General features: G+C 37.6%; 1 protein-coding gene across 4 annotated transcripts in view; it reads left to right on the top strand.

Moving 5' to 3' along the window:
• Diaph3 (diaphanous related formin 3) overlaps positions 1 to 18,666 on the top strand; it is a 482,159-nt gene that overhangs the window by 190,403 nt on the left and 273,090 nt on the right. The window lies entirely within an intron of this gene.

Raw genomic sequence — 18,666 nt, 5'->3', positions numbered from 1 at the left:
CAACAGTACAGCTTCAGCTTTATCTTTGATGTTTGGAAATCTGGTCCGAATGAGGAGGACACATTCCCCCTCCTCCTCTTGCTTTTACAGTCGTGGGAAATCAGTAAGCTCAGCCAGGTTCTCCACTGAAGCATATGAGTGAAGAGCAGAACAAAACAAGCTGATTTTGATTTCAGAAGAGCTGACATAGTTTACTATCTTTGGCTTCTGTTAATACATAACAAGGTTATATAAAACACTTTATATCAAGTTTAATCACAATATTCATATTTTGAACATTTGGTATCATCAAAACACTGCTAATCTCTCTCTTTCTCTCTCTCTTTCACAAGATTGGAAGCATCTGTTAATTTTTTGCAGGCTGTTGGAAAATGGATTAAAGTATCCTAACAGGTTATTGGTGTTGCATTTGTCAACGAAAATTAATATTAATTACTTTCATTATTCACAAACTGTTAACTTAATAGGGATTAAAGGGCTTTCTGGAAGTATATGAATAGTCTAATTCATTTGGACTGATTTATTATGAAAATCTGGTTTCACATTTGTTAGCTTTTTGAAGTAATCACATTTTGTAACAGGTGTGTCATATTTTCCAGATATGGCTAATCAACTGGTTTATAAATAATTTTTCAACTGAATGGTCATAGCATTTGGAAATAGTTCATGTATTTTGTACTTAAGAACAAATCAAGCTTAGCTTTCTGATATCATAGTTCAGTGGACAAAGTGCTGGGGTGGCCAGTGATAAGCTGTGGATTATCACAGGGTCTTGGTTGTGTTCAAGATGTCACTTTGTATTGAAAACATAATTCTTTTTATACATAAAAGTGCATCAAATGTCCTAAACTACCAGAAAAACCTACCGTAAGGTGAATGTCTATAACGGAAAAATATGGTTCTTAGTTATACATGCTAATAAAGAGGTAATTCCCAAATGGGTGCAACCTAACTTACACAGAAAATGACATTTGACAAATACTAATTTATAAAGATTATGGAAAAATAAACTGGGAATTAAACATTTCTCTAGGGCCTATTACTCAGTCACATCTGTGTACTGAGTCTCATAAAATGTGAAACCATATGGAAATTATGAACTATGTAGTGAGAGCCTTGTTTAACAACGCTATCAGTTATACAGTATTCTTGTCACCCTTAGTATTAAATTATGGTAACAATTTTTCTTGGTGTGTTGGTAGCCATCATCTTATCTCACACCCTCTTCTTTTGATTTCTTTTGTTCTGTTTTCTGTATTCTCTGCCTAATTCCTCATTTATTTTATTAATTAAATGGAAATTTTACCCCTTTGCCCTCTTATATTAAGTATTCATCCCTCTTTAGTAAATTATTCTTTTTCTTTGTCTGCATTTACTTTTATAACCCAGGATCGTCCCTTTGAATTAGTGTGCATTATTATTGACCTAAAACTGCATATCCAGGCTCACTTTTCCAAGTACACTATTTTAATTCCCATACCCCAGCACCTCCTTTGACTGGCTTAGATCAGGACGAATTGCCTGGTGTTAGCAAAATGTCCCTGTTCCACTATTGGAGCGTGGGACGAGAGTCACAACAGTGAGTACTCATAAGTAGATGTCAGGAGCTTCTAGCTAGTTGTATGCTACTTTGACATCTGATATTAGATAGTAGAGCAAATCCTATTCTAAAGGAACATAGATTTTCTTCATTCAGTTAATGTATGTACTTTATAATTTTGGATTATAAATCTATAATTCTAACTTTAATCATAATGGAGTTATTGCAGAACTCAGGTTTTGATGTGATTATATGTTCATGTGTTAATGTAAGCCCAATCCCTGTTTCTGTCAAGGCTATGTTATTTGGGCATGTGACTTTATGCCTTATATATTTTGGTTCATGGCTGTCATGTTGTGTGCATTTGAATTGGGAAATAAGGATAGTAACTTTTGACACCAAGTTCTGTCTTGTCTAGGTGCATTGCTCATCGTTAAGAGATTTCAGAATTACATACACTTTAGTCCTGCAATTTTTATCTTGTAGTCAGTGAGGGGAAAAATTCACACTAGTGTTTTAAAATTTGCTTAAAATTTAAAATCTAAAATTTGGATTTTTCTTTCATTATAAATATCTATTCATGCAATAGTATCTATTACATTTACACAGTAAAGCTCATGTATACTTATATATTGGAATTATTTTAAATACTTTAAAATATTATTTAGACTCTTCAGTCTTTCATAATTAGGGATAATCATCATGCATTGTTGTAGAATATTATTTTAACTATGTAAAGATGTGTTATATTTGTTTATGCTGCAGAATATTACTTTAACTGTGTAAAAGTGTGTTACATTTGTTTTTACTGTATTTGTTTAATTATGAAAAGATGTGTTGTTGTTTCCCCTTGCCTGCCTAAGGCACCTGATTGGTCTAATTAGAAGCTGAATGACCCCTAGATGGGCAGGAGAGGGATAGGTGGGGCTGGCAGGCAGAGGGAATAAATGGGAGAAATGAAGAAAGAGAGAGACGCCCAAGGCCAACCAGATATGAGAAGCAGAAGCAATGAAAGTAAGATTCAGAAGGAAGAAAGTTAAAAAGCCCCAAGGCAAAATGTAGATAAAGAAACAGATTAAAAAAGCTAGCCATAAATGAGCCTAAGCTAGGACAAGCATTCAAAAATTGTAAGAAGTATTTGTGTCATGATTGGGGAGCTGGTTGGTAGCCCAAAAGAAAAAGCCTGCTGCACTAGCTGATTTTTTAATGAAACTCATTGTTTAATACCCTGATAAAAAGATCTATGTTTTTATTTGGTTTCTCCTGGGAAGAGACAGTTGAAATGAGGAAGGCACAATAGGGATGTTTTTATTGTTGAATGTTTTGGTTTCTAATTTCCCTTTTTAAAGGGGACATAGGCTGGCTGGAGGTAAACCAGTACTAGACAGAGAGAATGGTAGATGTGAGTTCAAAGCCTATCAATTCTTTCCAACTCCCACCACCCAAAGAATGCTTGTTACACATCCGCATAGGCCAGCCTTTATTACTCAGACCATGGTTAGTCACCTGCTGGGGCATTCCTGAGAAGGGCTTGGCCTTCACTCAGAATCCAAGGAGGGTTCTAATGGCCCATTAGCCTGGACCTTCCTATGTATTTTTTTTTTTCTCCAACTAACATGTCTTTCTAGAGGAAAATCTGAACCATGCATTTCTGTGGCTGCCTGCATGCATATTACCTTTTTATAAGCTGCAGTAGAATACTTTTTATTTTCTTTATATTGCAATATCTATTGAGAAATGTATTCCTCCATACAAATATGTAATGGTTATTGCTTGGATTAACTCTGCCAACTCAAAATTAACTGTGATCTTCTCACAGTGTTGAAATGTATATTCTTTTAACGTATCTGAAAAGTTATCTCTGTGGCACCATTTACAGAAACTTAAGACAAGATACACTGAGGTTTTTTGGCTTGCTTCAGTGGTTATTTGTCAATAGTGAGTATTCACCACTGGCTATGACCCTCCTGAATGGCCTGAGGTGCTGAGTTACAGTCTACAGTACATTAATACTTACGGCCCTGAAAGAGACTCCTTGACACTAACTACCTCCATTGCTTAGTGCAACTACACTCAGGTGTAGTTGTTTTTTTTTTTTTTTTTTTTTTTTAAAGTCCTGTGCATTGTCCATGTTTTACAATATTATTCTGGAAAGGGTTACTCTTGCTTTATGGGGGACTGAGTCTTTGGCAGTACAGGCTGAAGATTTTTCCTTCGGTCTTCCTGATTGTGTGCCTGTGGAAGGTGGTAGGTGTTTGGGGCAAGGATTGATATAGCTATTGAAATAGGTGTGGATTTTTGTGGTTGGTTGTTTTTCTAAAATAATTCAGAACACCAATTCATTATTTGTTCTGAGATAGTCCATCCACATTTGAATCTTCTGAAAAGACAGTTTCAGCACCCCCCCCCCCTTTTTGAGATGGGATCTGGCTTTGCTCTTCGTTGTCTTTGAACTTAGGGGCTCCAGAGATTTTCCTGGCTCACTCTCTTGAGTAGCTGAGCTTACAGGCATGTCCTTCTGTGCCAGGCTCCCACCTGTCTGTTCTTGAATCTTGCTACTTACTGCATTTATTAGTAAAAGTGCATGGTAACTCTGAACAAAACATGAAATCCCTTCTTTTGAAAAATAAAACAATGCTATTAATGCGTTTTTTGAACATTTACATATTTACTTGTTGACACTGTTTTATTTCTTCTCCAGAACAATTCTGTGAAAGAAACTTGACAAGTGTTATCTGCATTTTATATATAGGCAAAAGTTATGCTTTGAAGAGAAGTTCATCTGAAAGAAGCAGGGACTGAACGGAATACAGATCTGAGTGTGAGGCCACTGCTCTCTGCTCTGGCATGCCGCTTCTCTGATTAAAAGAAATCCTATTATGTTTTATTTAAAGTGTTCTTCTTTGATTTAAAATAATTTTCCTCTCATCTGCTGCCACCTTACCACTGCCCCACAGCAGTTCACCCTCATCCCACGATTTATATTAAAGGCTTTAAAACTTGCCATTTTTTATTAAGACCATCTTTCATCATTTGGCACCTCTATTCACATCTGTAAGTATTTGAGCTGTAAATACCAACCACCATGCTGTGGTGTGGACAGAGACACGGGGGCTCTGGAGTCCACCCTCCAAGTGCATAACCCTGCCTTTTGCAGCTGCACTGTTTTCCTCTGTCAGATGGGGGACATAATACCTGTCTTATGGGGTTATTGTGAGGACGATAGCATGCATATTGTAAAGCATCTTTTGCAGTGCTCAGCTCATTGTGTTGCTCAAAAAATATTAAGTTTTGACAGCGTAGGCTTCATTTCCATGAGTAAAGTTCTGTTTATCATCTCTGACTTTTCCACACTGTAACTAACTTTTTGTCATTGAAGTGATAAAAATATCTTTCCTTTTGAAGGTTCATCTTTTCTTTTTATCAGTTTGAATAGAAGTTTCTTTTTAAACTTTTAAAGACATCAATAGTGTTCATATTTATAGAATATCATAGTATTTTAATATACATTTTTACTGCATATTTTTAAAATTAGGATAAACATACTTGTCACCTCAAACAGTCTTTTTTTTCCTGGAGAATACATTCAAAGTCATTTTTAAATAGACATAACTGTTGCCTTTTATCAACCTAACTGCAGCAGAAACCAGGACTTCTTGCTGCCGTCTAATGATTTAACCTGGTACTCAGCCATCAATTCTGTCTGTCCCCATTCCTGACTCTTTCCACGAGTAAGTTCTTCTGTGAGCCTTCACTGTATCCTTGACCTCGTTACTAATCATGTTTGATTCCTTCTATGACTGGAGTTATGTGCTCCTTTTCTTTCTTGTGTGTGGTTCATTTCATTTAGCATATGCTTTCTAGTTCTGTTCCTATCACTGCAAATGACAGTACTTCTCTTTTTCTGGTTAACTAAACATATGTATTTGTGTGTGTGTGTGTGTGTGTGTGTGTGTGTGTGTGTGTGTGTGTGTGTGTGTGTGTCACATTTTCATTATCCATTCATTAGTTGATGGGCACTCTTCATTTGTTAGTTGTTGTGAATAGTATTTCAATACACACTGGCGTGCATATCCCTCTTCAACATAATGATTTCATTTACCTTGGGTGTTTTCATGTTAGGGCGAGTGCGGGATCATCTGGTTCTTTCATGTGTGAGTACCTTCCATAATAGTTTCTATAAAGGCTGTAGTAATTCACATGGCTCTCACCATTTGCTATCTTTTGTCTTTTTGATAATGCCTATTTTCACTGGCATGAATTTGGTTTGCATTTCTCTACTAATAGTATTAAACATTTTTCTTATACCTGTAGGGCTTACAGAAATGGCTATACAGGAGTGTTTGCCTCCCACCTTAATTGGGTAATTTGGTTCTATTTTGTCCTTGAATTTGGGGTTTTCTTATATATTCTGGGTTTTAATTTCTTGTTATCAATAGAGCTTGCTAGCATCTTCTCTTGTTCTTTGGGTTGTTTTCTTTGATGATTGTTTCTCATTCTGAGTTAATTGTTTTCTGTTCTATGCAGAAGCCTTTGAGTTTTATCTAATTCCATGTAACATATTTCTTTGCTTATGTTTTCTATACTTCAGGGTCTTGGATAAATAAAACAACCTTCCCCCCTTCCAATGTTTGGACACATTTCTGTTTTCTTTAGGAATTTAATCATTTCAGGTCTTTTTATTTAAGTCTTTAATCTTTTTGGAATTGATTTTCACATAACTGGCAAGATATAGGGGTTGTTCCACTCTTCTGCAGATTCTTGGGACTCAATGTTTTTCAGCATCTTTGTGGAGAAGTCTGCACTTTCTCCAGCACATGTTCTTAGCATTTTCGTTAGGAAGTTGTTGGTTGTTGAGGTGTGGATTTACTTCTAGCATCTTCCCTACCACTGGGAGGGTTAACTTGTATGGCGGTGCTGGCTGTGCCAATAGAATTTATGTGTAGCTAAAATCCTGCTTCCAGTGAGGCTTTCTAAATCACAAACTACCGTATGAACTGACCTGTCTCAATAACCACATCTGAACATGTCAAACTGGTCCATCCCACCTTTACATGCGGGATTGTTGGGAACATGTCCCTTTCAGTTTGGTGTGTCTTAGGTAATGCTTCATCATGCTTCTTCAGGGAGGGATTTGTTGAGTGATGACTGAATGTAAAGGTGCTTCCTTTTTCTGGACCTCTTTTCTTTCTATGTGTGTGTCAGGCATGGATTTAAGGCTTGAGAATTTTTATAGTGTTGTAAAATGTAAAAGCTAAAGTTTTCAAATGTCACTTTTCTTGTTATGGTTTAGTTTAGAATTTTAACAGCTTCAGAGTAATTTTGAAAAAACAACCCCATTTAGTCATTTATGAAACATCATTGGACCTTTTAAATAATTATTTTTGACAGGCATTTACATTTTCAAAGCTGAGGGAGCTTGGTATGGATGGCTTAATGTAATTAAGGAGCTAGGATGCATAAAGCAGAGGCAACCCTCAGCTCATAGGCAACTATGATTGCCAGGTAGTGCTCATAGGCTGAAGTTCCCCCGGAGTTTGCAGGACGTAGGATGACTGTGAATTTTCTTAGTCTGTGAGTGTTGGCAGCAGGCTCCGAGCAGTGGAGCCTTACTTGAGGACGAAGCCACTGCACCGTCCACCTGTCCTTGTGGCTTAAGCTAACAGAAATTAGTTGCAAGAGTTTGAAAAGTTGCTGACTTTCTACTATTCTTGGCATATCCTATAATTCTCAGCTTTCCTTGATGTTGGTTTCTTAAATTGGTGAAAAATTGAGGCAAAGGACAAGGAAATGTTTTTGGTTTGTTGCTTGATTGTAGCTATGTGTTGCTATTTCTCCTTGGCCATGAGCTTGTCTCATCACTGATTTCAAACCTCTTCAGGTAGAAAGTATTCATCTCAGAATATGACCTGGGATTGGAAGGTGTTTGGGATTCTGTTTGTTGCGGTCATGCATACTAATCTTATCTGGTGAACTAAAGAGGAAGGTTTGCCAGCTGAGAAGAACTAAAATCGGAATTCTGGTGTTTGTTTTTCAGTGTTAATTAATCTCATATCTCAGTGACAGTCTTCTGTTGGCTTTGTGTGGTGATATTGTGTTCCCCAAAATAGTGTGCACCCTAATAAAGTTATCTGGGTTCAGAGACAGAACACCCACTAGATACAAAGGCTAGAAAATGGTGGCACTCATACCTTTAATCCTAGCATTTCAGAGGTAGAAATCATTCTGGATCTCTGTGAGTTCAAGGCCACATTGGAAACAGCCAGGCATGGTGACACACACCTTTAATCCCAGAAAGTGAGCCTTGAATCCCAGGGAGTGATGGTAGAAAGGAAAGATATATAAGGCGTGAAGGTCAGAAACAAGAAGCATTTTGGCTGGTTAAGCATTTGGCTGGTTAAGCTTTTAGGCTTCTAGCAGCACAGTTCAGCTGAGAGCCATTGGGATGAGGACACAGAGGTTTGCAGTCTGAGGAAACAAGATCAGCTGTGAAGTTGACTGGGTCAGGTTAGCGGTGGCTTGTTCTGTCTCTCTGATCTTCCAGTGTTCACCCCAATACTTAGCTCAGGTTTGATTTTATTAATACGACTCTTTGTGTCCATTTTCTTGGCCTTTTGCATAGGTTAGGCAGATTATAGCTAGCAGAGGTAGGAAGGTTAGTTATGCTCACAAAGGGACTTTGTATTTCTTTTCTATTACATTGGTTACTAATTTCCATGGACGTAGATACCTAAAAAACACATATTATTCCTCTAGTTCTGCTACAAGTTTTTTTTTCCCCCCATTTAGTAAAATAATCACTCATTTTAGGAGCAGGATATGACAGTCAGAATAGGCGTTCCAAGGCCGGAGCAGTGCTGTGCCATACAATCCCAGTGTTTGCGAAGGTACTGGACTGCGTTAATAGCACTTAGTTGCCACTGCGCTAGCTGTTGTACCTCACCCTGGATTCCCATTGCACCTGGATTCCCATTGCAGCAGTACCGTTTAGGGACCCGGGACACCGGGACTCAGTTCTTACATCGCTTTCTCGACTCACTGAGCATTCACAGAGGGATTACCAGTCAGAGTAACCCTATGGTTTTGTTACCACAACTAAGTTGTTTTCTGGATTTCTCGGGAAATTCTATATCATGTCTTAAGTGCTAGGAAGGGTTGTTTCTACCACATTTATTCATGTGTATCATAATTAATGTTCAGCAGGCATCATATTTGCTATATTTTCTTGTTTGTAATATATGCTTCTACATTTTAATGGGATTATTAAATTATGAATATGCATTTTACTTTGGATTCTTCATTCTATTGGAATACTCTTGAAAATCTAAACTATACATTGTTACTTAAGAGCGTATTTGCTACTGCCGCCTTACTTTAAAGATAAAAGAGATACTTTCAATTTAGGAAAGTAAATATATTTTATACACTATTTGGACTATAAATATATTTTGACTATAAAGTAAATTAAATTTCCTTTAAAAATTTAATTAAATTTCAAACTATATTATTATTTTTGACCTATGATGTTTCACAGTTTACTGTTATTTGAATTATATTTATGTTCTTCTGATAGAGTTGGAGAACAAAGAAGGTTTTCATGGAATAAACATTGCTCACATTTACCAAGCGTCCACAAATGGCTAGGAATTGACAATTTCATTACAACCTATTGTGTTATAGTTGCATATTTTAATGGCTAATTTAAAATACATTTCAAAGTTTATTTTAATTTTAAAAAGTCATTGAGAGAAAATGGATTTATCAAATGATCTGATGCAACCATATTTTACACAAAATCTGCAATTAATTTTAATTGTTGGCTCTTTGTCCTGGACCAGTCTACTCTGCTATCACCAGATTGCCCGAGACTCCTTCCTGAAGCAAAGCTTTCCTTCCTTCTTTAATCTTCTTTTCTTTTTCAATTAGAGAACTAATTATTTTACGGGGTTTCACAGGTCACAGTGGGACAGTTTGGCACTCTGCTCCCAGAGCCTTAGGATTCATCCCAGGAGAGCAGAGACCGCCAATGGGATAACTGTATTTGCTTTCAAATGGAGCACATCGGTCTTCAGAGCTTTTATGTTTCTATATTTTGAAGTTATTCTTTGTCTCAATAATAAGTTTTGTATAATAATAATTTCTCACACTTCACTTCATTTTGAATATTATGCATCTGCAGAAAGATAAATATGAGCTTTACAATTGGTCAATTATTTGCATTTGTTTTATGTACTTTAGTAGATTTAACAGTGTTGTCAGTACCAGTAGTAAGGAAAACTGCAATTTGTGTTAGTTCATAATGCTAACAAAGCTTACAGGATTTACCATGTGTTCATGCATGTATTAATATGGACATGTAGCAGTAAGGAGTACGATGAGGGTCTGTTGAGCCCCGGTTACTTGCCTGGCCCTCAAGTCAGTAATTCAGGTTAGATGCTTTTATATGAAGGAGTCAGATTCTGACAAGCTAAAGACATAGCCCTGAAGGTCACATTGTTATTGAGGAATTGAATGCTAGAACTTGACTTCTGTTTTGGTTTTGTGTATGCCTGGTGTGTGTGTGTGTGTGTGTGTGTGTGTGTGTGTGTGTGTGTGTGTGTGTGTGTGTGTGTGTTTGAATGTTAGGGTAGAGGAGGTGGGCTGGAAGAGAGCGGGTGAGACCTCCTGGACATGCTGGTTGTGTAGATCTTGTTATGCTTAGTTTGATTCTCTATGCTTACAGAAGCTTTGGTAGTCATTTCATTTATTATGTATATTTTTCAAAGATTTAAAGGGTAGTTGATGAGTTCTCTCTTCTCATGTTCTCTTTTGTAAGTAGATAGTCTAAGCTGTGTTAGATGTGTCATCTCTGAGAGTAGCGTATCTATGATGTCCCACACATGTACTAAAATCTAAAGAACGACAAAGCCTCCCTCCTGGTCTTGCATTCATTGCCATCTGCAGTCATGTCTGCTGTGCATTTCTCACTGGGCTCTTGTAACGTTCACTGCAGCCCTGATGTGCTTGTCCCTGTTCTCCTTCTTCCTCTCTTGGATCTTCATAGAACCTTGACTGTTTTCAAGGGCGGTCCCCTTTTTGCCCCTGGGGCATTTCCAGTAGCAATATAACCTCCATTGGCTGAAGCATTGGAGAAGCTGTTTAGATTCAGGACCATCCATGTGCATTGTCTTTTCTTCCTTTACAAGACTAAGTTTTTTCTTTTCGCAATAGAAAATACTGAAGCTTTGGGAATCATAATTCCTGCCCCTAGGCTGACTATTTCGGTTCTTTCTGTTCTTCCACTGGGCACCCTTCATGGCATAGCTTAACTGTGGCAGGAATAGTCCTGTTAGGGGCCGTGTCATGTTCAGAAGAAGCACTCAGTCTTCCACCTCTATGTCTTGACTGCATCGCTCCTACACTCCCGGTTTTGTCCTGGCACATTTGGTGATGTCTTCCTTCCCATCCTAAGTCTGTTACCTATGCAGGTTTTCTTCCATGTCGCTCGCTCATCACCTCCCAATGCATAGTTCAAGTTTGCCTTTCTATGTGTGCATTTCTTTTCCTCTGTCTCTCCCTATTGGAATTTGAAGAGCTTCAGGAAAAGAATCTTTGTTTCATTTTCTGTTATATACCAAGGACTGAAAAGAATGTCCAACACATAGTGTCACTGAATTAATGTTTGTTAAATAAACAAATCGTTTTTCATTCTTTATAAAACCAAAGTATCATTCCAGCCTTCTTAAGCAAATTGTCTTTTAATTTACACCAGTGGGAATTTTGGAAGGAGAGTAGAGATATTTCAGTCATCTCGATTTCAGTTAACTTTCTCCCTGACTTCATTCTGGGTGAATGTCAGGGTCATTTGTAAATTAGGTTAAAGAATTGAGAGGAGAAAGCAGGTGGCTGACAGTGGGCTATGTTCAGATCCAGATATAACAGTGCTGCACTACCCCACCCCACCCCACTCTATGGGTATCTATGGAACGAGGAAGGGGAAGTCTTAAGTAAACATTGCTGCTATTGGCTGGAGCTTGATTTCATGTTCTCTAATAGGAACAGAGGTTGATTTTAGTGTTTTCCCCTGAAGATTGCTCCTTTGTTGGGTGTTTTTGATTTTTGTTTTTTAATTTTGTGTACGCTTGTATATGTATGTATTTCAGATAGTGTGAGTGAACATGTGTTTTGTTCACAGGTTCAGATGAAGGCCAGAGGACAACACCCTGCAGTTTCTCTGGTGCTATCCACCATTTGTTACTTTTCTATTTTTCTAGGCTCTCTTATTGGCTTGGAACGCACCAAGTAGGCTCAGCTGGGATTTGTGGGTCTCCATCTCCCCAGTGCTGGGCTTCTCAGGGCAAACCAAGACAGCAGCCCTGTGCGGGTGGCTGCTGAGGACTGCGCTCAGCTCCTTATGCTTGCCTTGCTAGCACTGTGCTGACTGAGCTATCTTCCTAGGCCCAGTGGGTTTTGTTCTTTTTTTTCTTTTTTTTCAAATGACGTAAAATTAGGTAACCCTTATGTCAAATAACATTCTTTAGGATGTGAATAATTTGGTGGCATTTATTGCATTTTCACTGTTGTGCAATCATGACCTCTGTCCAGTTCCAAAGCATTTCTGTAAGTTCAAAATAAATCCCTTCATGCTGGAAGCTGCTTCGTTCTATTCTCCCTGCACACAGTGGTTTGTGGCAAGAACAAATCTGTCTCACTATTTTATCTTTTCTGGATTTTTCCTCTTACTGGACAAACAAAATATGTGAGGCTGTATTGAAAGTATGTCCCATGCAATGGCCTGATACTCCAAAGCTTATGCTTATGAATGCTATGATCTGTTTATCTGTTTATCTGTTCATCTGTTGCCAGGTACATTTGACCTGTTTTCCTCTTTCCTACTAAAGTGGATGGTACTTCTGTGAGTGTGCGCACACGCACCCACACATGTGGTTGAGTGTGTGTGTGTATTTGAGTGCCTGTTTTTACATCTTTGGCTATCTAGTTAGTAGTGGAACTGCTAAATATGGCAGGTCTGTGTTTGTTCTGTTATTAAAGTTGCAAACTGCTTCCTTGGCGAATAAATCATCTTACATTCTTATCTACTATCAATGATTAAGGATTGTAGGGTTTTTGTAATTAAACCTATACTTGTTATTATCTATTTTTGGATAGATTTTTTTGTTTGTTTGGTTTTTTTTGTTTTCCGAGACAGGGTTTCTCTTGTGTAGTTTTGCGCCTTTCCTGGAACTCACTTGGTAGCCCAGGCTGGCCTCGAACTCACAGAGATCCGCCTGCCTCTGCCTCCTGAGTGCTGGGATTAAAGGCGTGTGCCACCACCGCCCAGCCAGATATTGGTTTTAAACTTTAAAAAACAAATGATATTTCAATGAAGAGTAAAGATTTGTAGAGATTTTGTAAAGATTTTCTTGTGTATGGAAGAAAATAAAGAATATTAACCTTTTCTTATACATGCTAGTAAGGACTTGAATTTAATAGAACAACCACAGCTTTCAAACGATATTTAATTATAAATAGCTGTAACACATGATAGCGGATTCACAACTATGGGGGACACTTGTAATTTTGCCCAGAAGAGTTGTATATATTAAGATGACTTTGCATTCTAGTGTTAAATGTGCATTACTAGTGAAGCATACATAAAATATTATGTGGTTAATTAAAACTATGTATAGATCAATTAAATATGTGATCTGCTGTGATTTCTTTTAAAATAGTTATGTTTCAGAAAGTTTTGAAAATGAATGAAAGATTCCTACTCTAACCTCCTATATTGCACTTAAATTCATTATAGAATTTAGATGCATTTTTCTTAATGTCTTCCAAAATTCATGCGTTATTAAAACATTAATAATAATAATACGCATATATACTTATCACTGTGCAATATATCTTTACCTTTTATGAGTACTAAAGTGGAATATTGCCTCTATTTTTTGTATCGTAACTGTTAGTCTTGTTTTGAGACCCTTGGATTCCAGTGTGGGTTATCAGAAAAGGCTGGTGAAGGAGATGGCTTCTGTGGCTGATGTCCCGTGTCTTTGCTGCCGTCCGTGCTGCCCTTCCTTAGGGGACATTCCCTCTGTGATGTCTCAGACTTGGGTAGATCTCTTTGCCATCCCACACCACTGCGCCCTTTATTTCTTACTTGTTGGTTTGTGTATCTAACAAAGTTTATTTTGCGCCTAATAACGGCCTTCTTTTGTCTTAAATTTATAGTGCCCCATGTCAGGACCTATTTGTCTTTGGCCCATCTTATTTCTTTTACTGGAGCAGTGTGTGATGTTCACTGATGTATAGTGTAAACATGTTTTTGCTAAGTAAACAAATGAGATGCAGTTGAGTGTACCAGAGGTGAACACACGTGGGTGCCGCAGAACTAAGGAATAGCAGTAGTACCTGTCTTGTCAGAGAGAGAAAAGTGGAGAGATGTCATTAAAAGATGAACCTTGAAAAATCATGTTCATATTAAGTAGGTGCTTATATGAAATATTTAGGCATTTAAATTGTGTTCTGTCACTTATTTATTAATAATTTAATGTACTTAATATTTTAAATTCTGTCACAAATTTTGTAATATTTTGAATAGGGACATAAAATGTTATAGTCTATGTTTTGGCATGATGTCTCAACACTAGACAGCTCTGTGTAGTGGATAAAATATATAGGCTAGAATAATAGTTAAGAGACTTGTTTAGTTACCTGAGCAGGCTGGTGGTGAAGTCTTCAACTTAAGTTACTTCCATGGACTGAGAGGTCTCTGTTACATTTACCCCATCTTCCTGCCATGTGAATGCACCCATAGACTGTAAGGAAACAATGATAAGGACTGCTACAACCCTGCCATTCTGTTTATAAAACAGTGCATACAATTTGGGTCCTGGCCCCCCAGTTATGTACAGATGACATTACTGAGGTGTTACTTAAGCTCTTATTATTATTTCCTGATAGAGTCCCCTGTATGTTTTGTGATCTCCTTCAGTTGTCACCCAACAAAAGGGACTACCCAAATTAACTGCTCGTAGACATTTGTGCCTCAGGATTGTTAAATAGAATTTATGGGATGCTAGTATTTTGGACTGAACTTTTGCACAAGTCTCAACATATCAGGTCAGAGTGCATTAACTCTTGTTGTGTACCATGTAATAAAATCAGTTCTCTCCCTCAACAATAACAGTGAGAAAGGCCCAGCTCACCTGAGCTGTCTCGGTAAGGAAGCCTTGGTTTAATCCTATAAAAAGAGTTAGTGAAAAAGAACAATGACCAACCCACTTATATTCTGCTTTATTCATGTTCTTGTTGCTTATAAAAACCAGCCCCCTTTGCTTCATTTGTTGGGGCAGCTTTGAAAAAAATTTTAGAAGAGAAAGAAGTGGTCAGGAAAAGCCATTTTGATCCTTAAATTCGATAAAATTTTGCTGTTTTCATAAAACTGTCAACTAGGACAGCGAAAGATGAGAGAATCTTTCCTGATGGTTGGGAGGAATGGCAGTAGTGGCTGATAGGGGAGCAGGAGGCAGCGGGAGGCTCAGCCTCTGATGACTGATTACTCTGAGCGGTTTCTTAGATACTTCATGACTCGAAGATATGGAGGTGTGTGAGGCCCCCGTCCAGGGATATGCCTATGTGGAATTGGTTGAATGCTGTAAAGTTGGAATTTTTCAGAAAATCTTTTGGAATGAAATAATGGAAATTAAATCATAGGCTCAAGTAGACATGAATAATGACACTCAGTAGAGGGCTTGAATGTTGTCAGTTTGGAATCTTTTTGGTTTTTTTTGGCTTGCGATGAGGTTTCACTCTTCAAGATGAGCTTAAATTTTCTCATCAGAAAAAGAGGGTTAATATCTACTTACAGGGTGATTAAGAGACAATGTGTTGAGCACGTAGCCAGTGTACTACTCGATTCACACTACTTAAGTGCTAGTTAGCCCATCACTACCAGAATTCATTTCCCTTTATTTATACTGCATTATTTCAAAGAAGTAAAGTGGCTGTCGTAGCTGCTATGAATGGAACATTAGATTGGCTATTGTCTCTATACTCTTTTATAGTTAGGATTTCTTTATTGATATTCTATATATCTTCTAGCAAATTTTGTAAATTTGTTTTAATAGTCATATTCTACTTAAAAACAGTAATGTTATAAGGACATATTACAAAATATTTAAAAATATGTGAAGCTCTCTTTTTCTCAGTTATCCTTTAATTACATAAGTTTAGGTTGCATCTCACTATAGAATATTGAAAATTTTGCTTCTGTTTAAGAACTAGTAGGGTAACCATGATCAGTCACTATCATTCGTTTATTTCCAAATTGGAAAGTGTTAAGGAATCAGGCATCTGGCCAGACAGATTTAAAGTTAGATTGCTGTATGTGCTAATGACATTTCCTCAACTTCTTTTGAAAACTATTACACATGAGCCTGAGAGTCTTTATACTAATTGTAATGCATTACTGTACCCCATAATCTATGAGAGTGTTCACCTCTGCCCTCTGCCTGTCGAGCTGTTGTCTTGTACAATTATCAGCAAGTTATTATTCCGGTATAAGCTGTGTCATGCTCGAAAGTGGGATGAAAAAATGTTAATGAGCATGCATGAATGTTGGTTGATGAAGGTTAAGTGGCTGCAGATAAGCTCTCTGCTTTCTTCCTTGTGAATGATCAGGCTGAGGCAATGTGTTCTGATGAGGGATTTCAAACAAATGGTGCTGATTGACAGTTCTTGATTTGACATTAAAATGGTATCTCAAGGCAAATTCTGTGTTTCAGCTGAATAATAGATGCAGTGTTGTTGACCCCGGTGTGCAGCACAACACTTCAGCTTTGGTTTTATTTTACATTTTTTTCCCTCTTGTGCCAGATTCTCAGTCTCTCATTTTTGTATCCCATATTATTGTAAAAGTGTACTGACAATGTGAAATCATTGAAAATACATAGAGAGACCTTTAACACATTTATTATGTGCTTTCATTTTAAAAATAGTAACTTTGAAATTTTCCATGGTCAAATAAAGTATTGTACATAATATTTATATAAAGAAATTAACATGCATCAGTATTTACTACCAGTATATTTCATATTGTATGTTTGCATATGTTTTAAAAGATGGCCCAATTCTTTTTTTCCTTATCTGTTATTTACAGACTAATGGACATTTGTTGTATGTATTCTTTAGAGGTTTGTATGAATTATAAGGAACACAGTATTTTGTATGCTACCTATCAAATATGAACTTCAAATACAATTTTTCCTTTGAAGAACTGACAATGCAAGGAACAGCATTGAGTAATGTTACAGAACCTTTCTTTTCTTGTTTCCCCATCATTGATAATTATGAATTTGGTGCACCAAGGGGAATCTTTGATTTATAACTGTAAAATGCTGTACAAATATTTGCTTTTAACTAGCTATTTGAGTTGGAAGGCCAACATGAAAGGTTCCTAGTGCTTTGCATCATTTTACAGAAGGATAAAATGTAGACATACTGCTGAAATAACCTTGGGACTGTAATGTTCATAGGACCTGTGTAGTTGGAAGTTTTCCTGTGTCCTGCCTGGTCCTGTCGCCACTCAGACCCAAATAAACACACAGAGGCTAATACTATTTTTAAACTATGGCCATGGCAGGCTTCTCTCTATCTAGCTCTTATATCTTAAATTAACCCATTTCTATAAATCTGTACCTTTGCCACATGGCTTGTGGTTTACCAGTATTTTTACATCTTGCTTCTCCTAGCAGCATCTGCTTCACTCTCCTTTTTCCTCCCATTATCTCTCTTGGATTTCCCACCTGGGGCCATCCTGCCCTGCCATAGGCCAATGCAGCTTTATTTGCCAACCAATCAGAGCAACACATATTCACAGCATACAGAAAGACATCCCACACAGACCTGTGTCTATAGTTTTGTCTGTTACTGGATGAAAAGTGTGAGATTTCTGCTTGAGGTCTAGCATGTCTGGCAGTAGAAATACCATTTGCCATTTGATAATTGGGTTGTTTGTTCATACTTGAGAAATATTTTTGTGTGCTCTTTACAGACAGTTTCCTATGAGTCATTGCCTCCTTAATGTGTGAGCTCAAATGTTATTTATCATTTTTATATGAATATATTTTTTCATGTGGAAATTTTTTAAAATTAAAATTTTTAATTTAATTTTAAATTTTTGTTTGTTAGAATTCATGATCATAGAAAATATTCGGTTCTCTTTGATTGCTGTAGCAATCAAAGTAGGGATGATTCACACCCATGACTGCATGCCAAGTAAGTCTAACCACTAGGCTGCCATGCTGTCTTGCACCTGTTATCACTGGTTTTCCCAGGCATTTTCTTCTGCAGCAAAGGCTGTCCTTATCTCATAGCCCAGCATCTTTGTGCTTCAGGACAGTTTCCTCCCGCAGAGCTCCGTAATCTCTATTGTATTAGTGTTTAAGTCTTCTGTGCTAGTGTGGCTTTTTTCTGTCGCTGACTGAAATTGGATATACAAATCAGACTCCTTCAAGGCCAGCTGCTTCTAAGTATTATGTCTAGGGTGCAGTTATCTGCCCTCAGCATTCAGGGCTCTCAGTTTGGTTTATGAGCCAATCATGGTGAATCATCCTGCCATCCAAACAACCAGTTGGCTGGCTAGTCTGCCGGTCTACACCATATGGGATATTCTCCCCTGTGAATGGAATGACCTAAGTCCCTGTACATAGTCCTAAGCCAGGCAGAGCTGCTTCTTCCTTCATGTGGTATGTAGCCTAATGAAGACCATAAATAGCCAAGCACCAGAACAGAGACCATGGTATTTGGTGCTATGTAGATCCAGAGCAAGCTATGATGACGGCTTGTAGTTTAGTGAGTGGGTCCTGGTAGGCTCCTGATATCACAGAGCTTAAATGAGAACACCAAAGAAGAGAAGGAACTAGCTAAGGAATTGAGTGACAAGAGCTCAGGTGTAGGAAAGGACATGAACACAAGTCCTCCTACTGAAAAGAACTTAGAGTCCCTCAGACATTTAGTGTAGCTGTAGCACTTTATGTGGAGGGGCAAAAAAAGGTGAGGCTTGAGACCTCATTTGCTTAGAAAATCTTCACAGAAACCCTTGAGTGTTAGAACAGTTACTACATGAAGTTGGAAAACAGGGA

This window comes from Peromyscus maniculatus, chromosome 9 (genome assembly GCF_049852395.1).
Source record: "Peromyscus maniculatus bairdii isolate BWxNUB_F1_BW_parent chromosome 9, HU_Pman_BW_mat_3.1, whole genome shotgun sequence".
Classification (NCBI taxonomy): Eukaryota; Metazoa; Chordata; class Mammalia; order Rodentia; family Cricetidae; genus Peromyscus; species Peromyscus maniculatus.
This window is presented reverse-complemented; position numbering and strand designations above follow the sequence as displayed.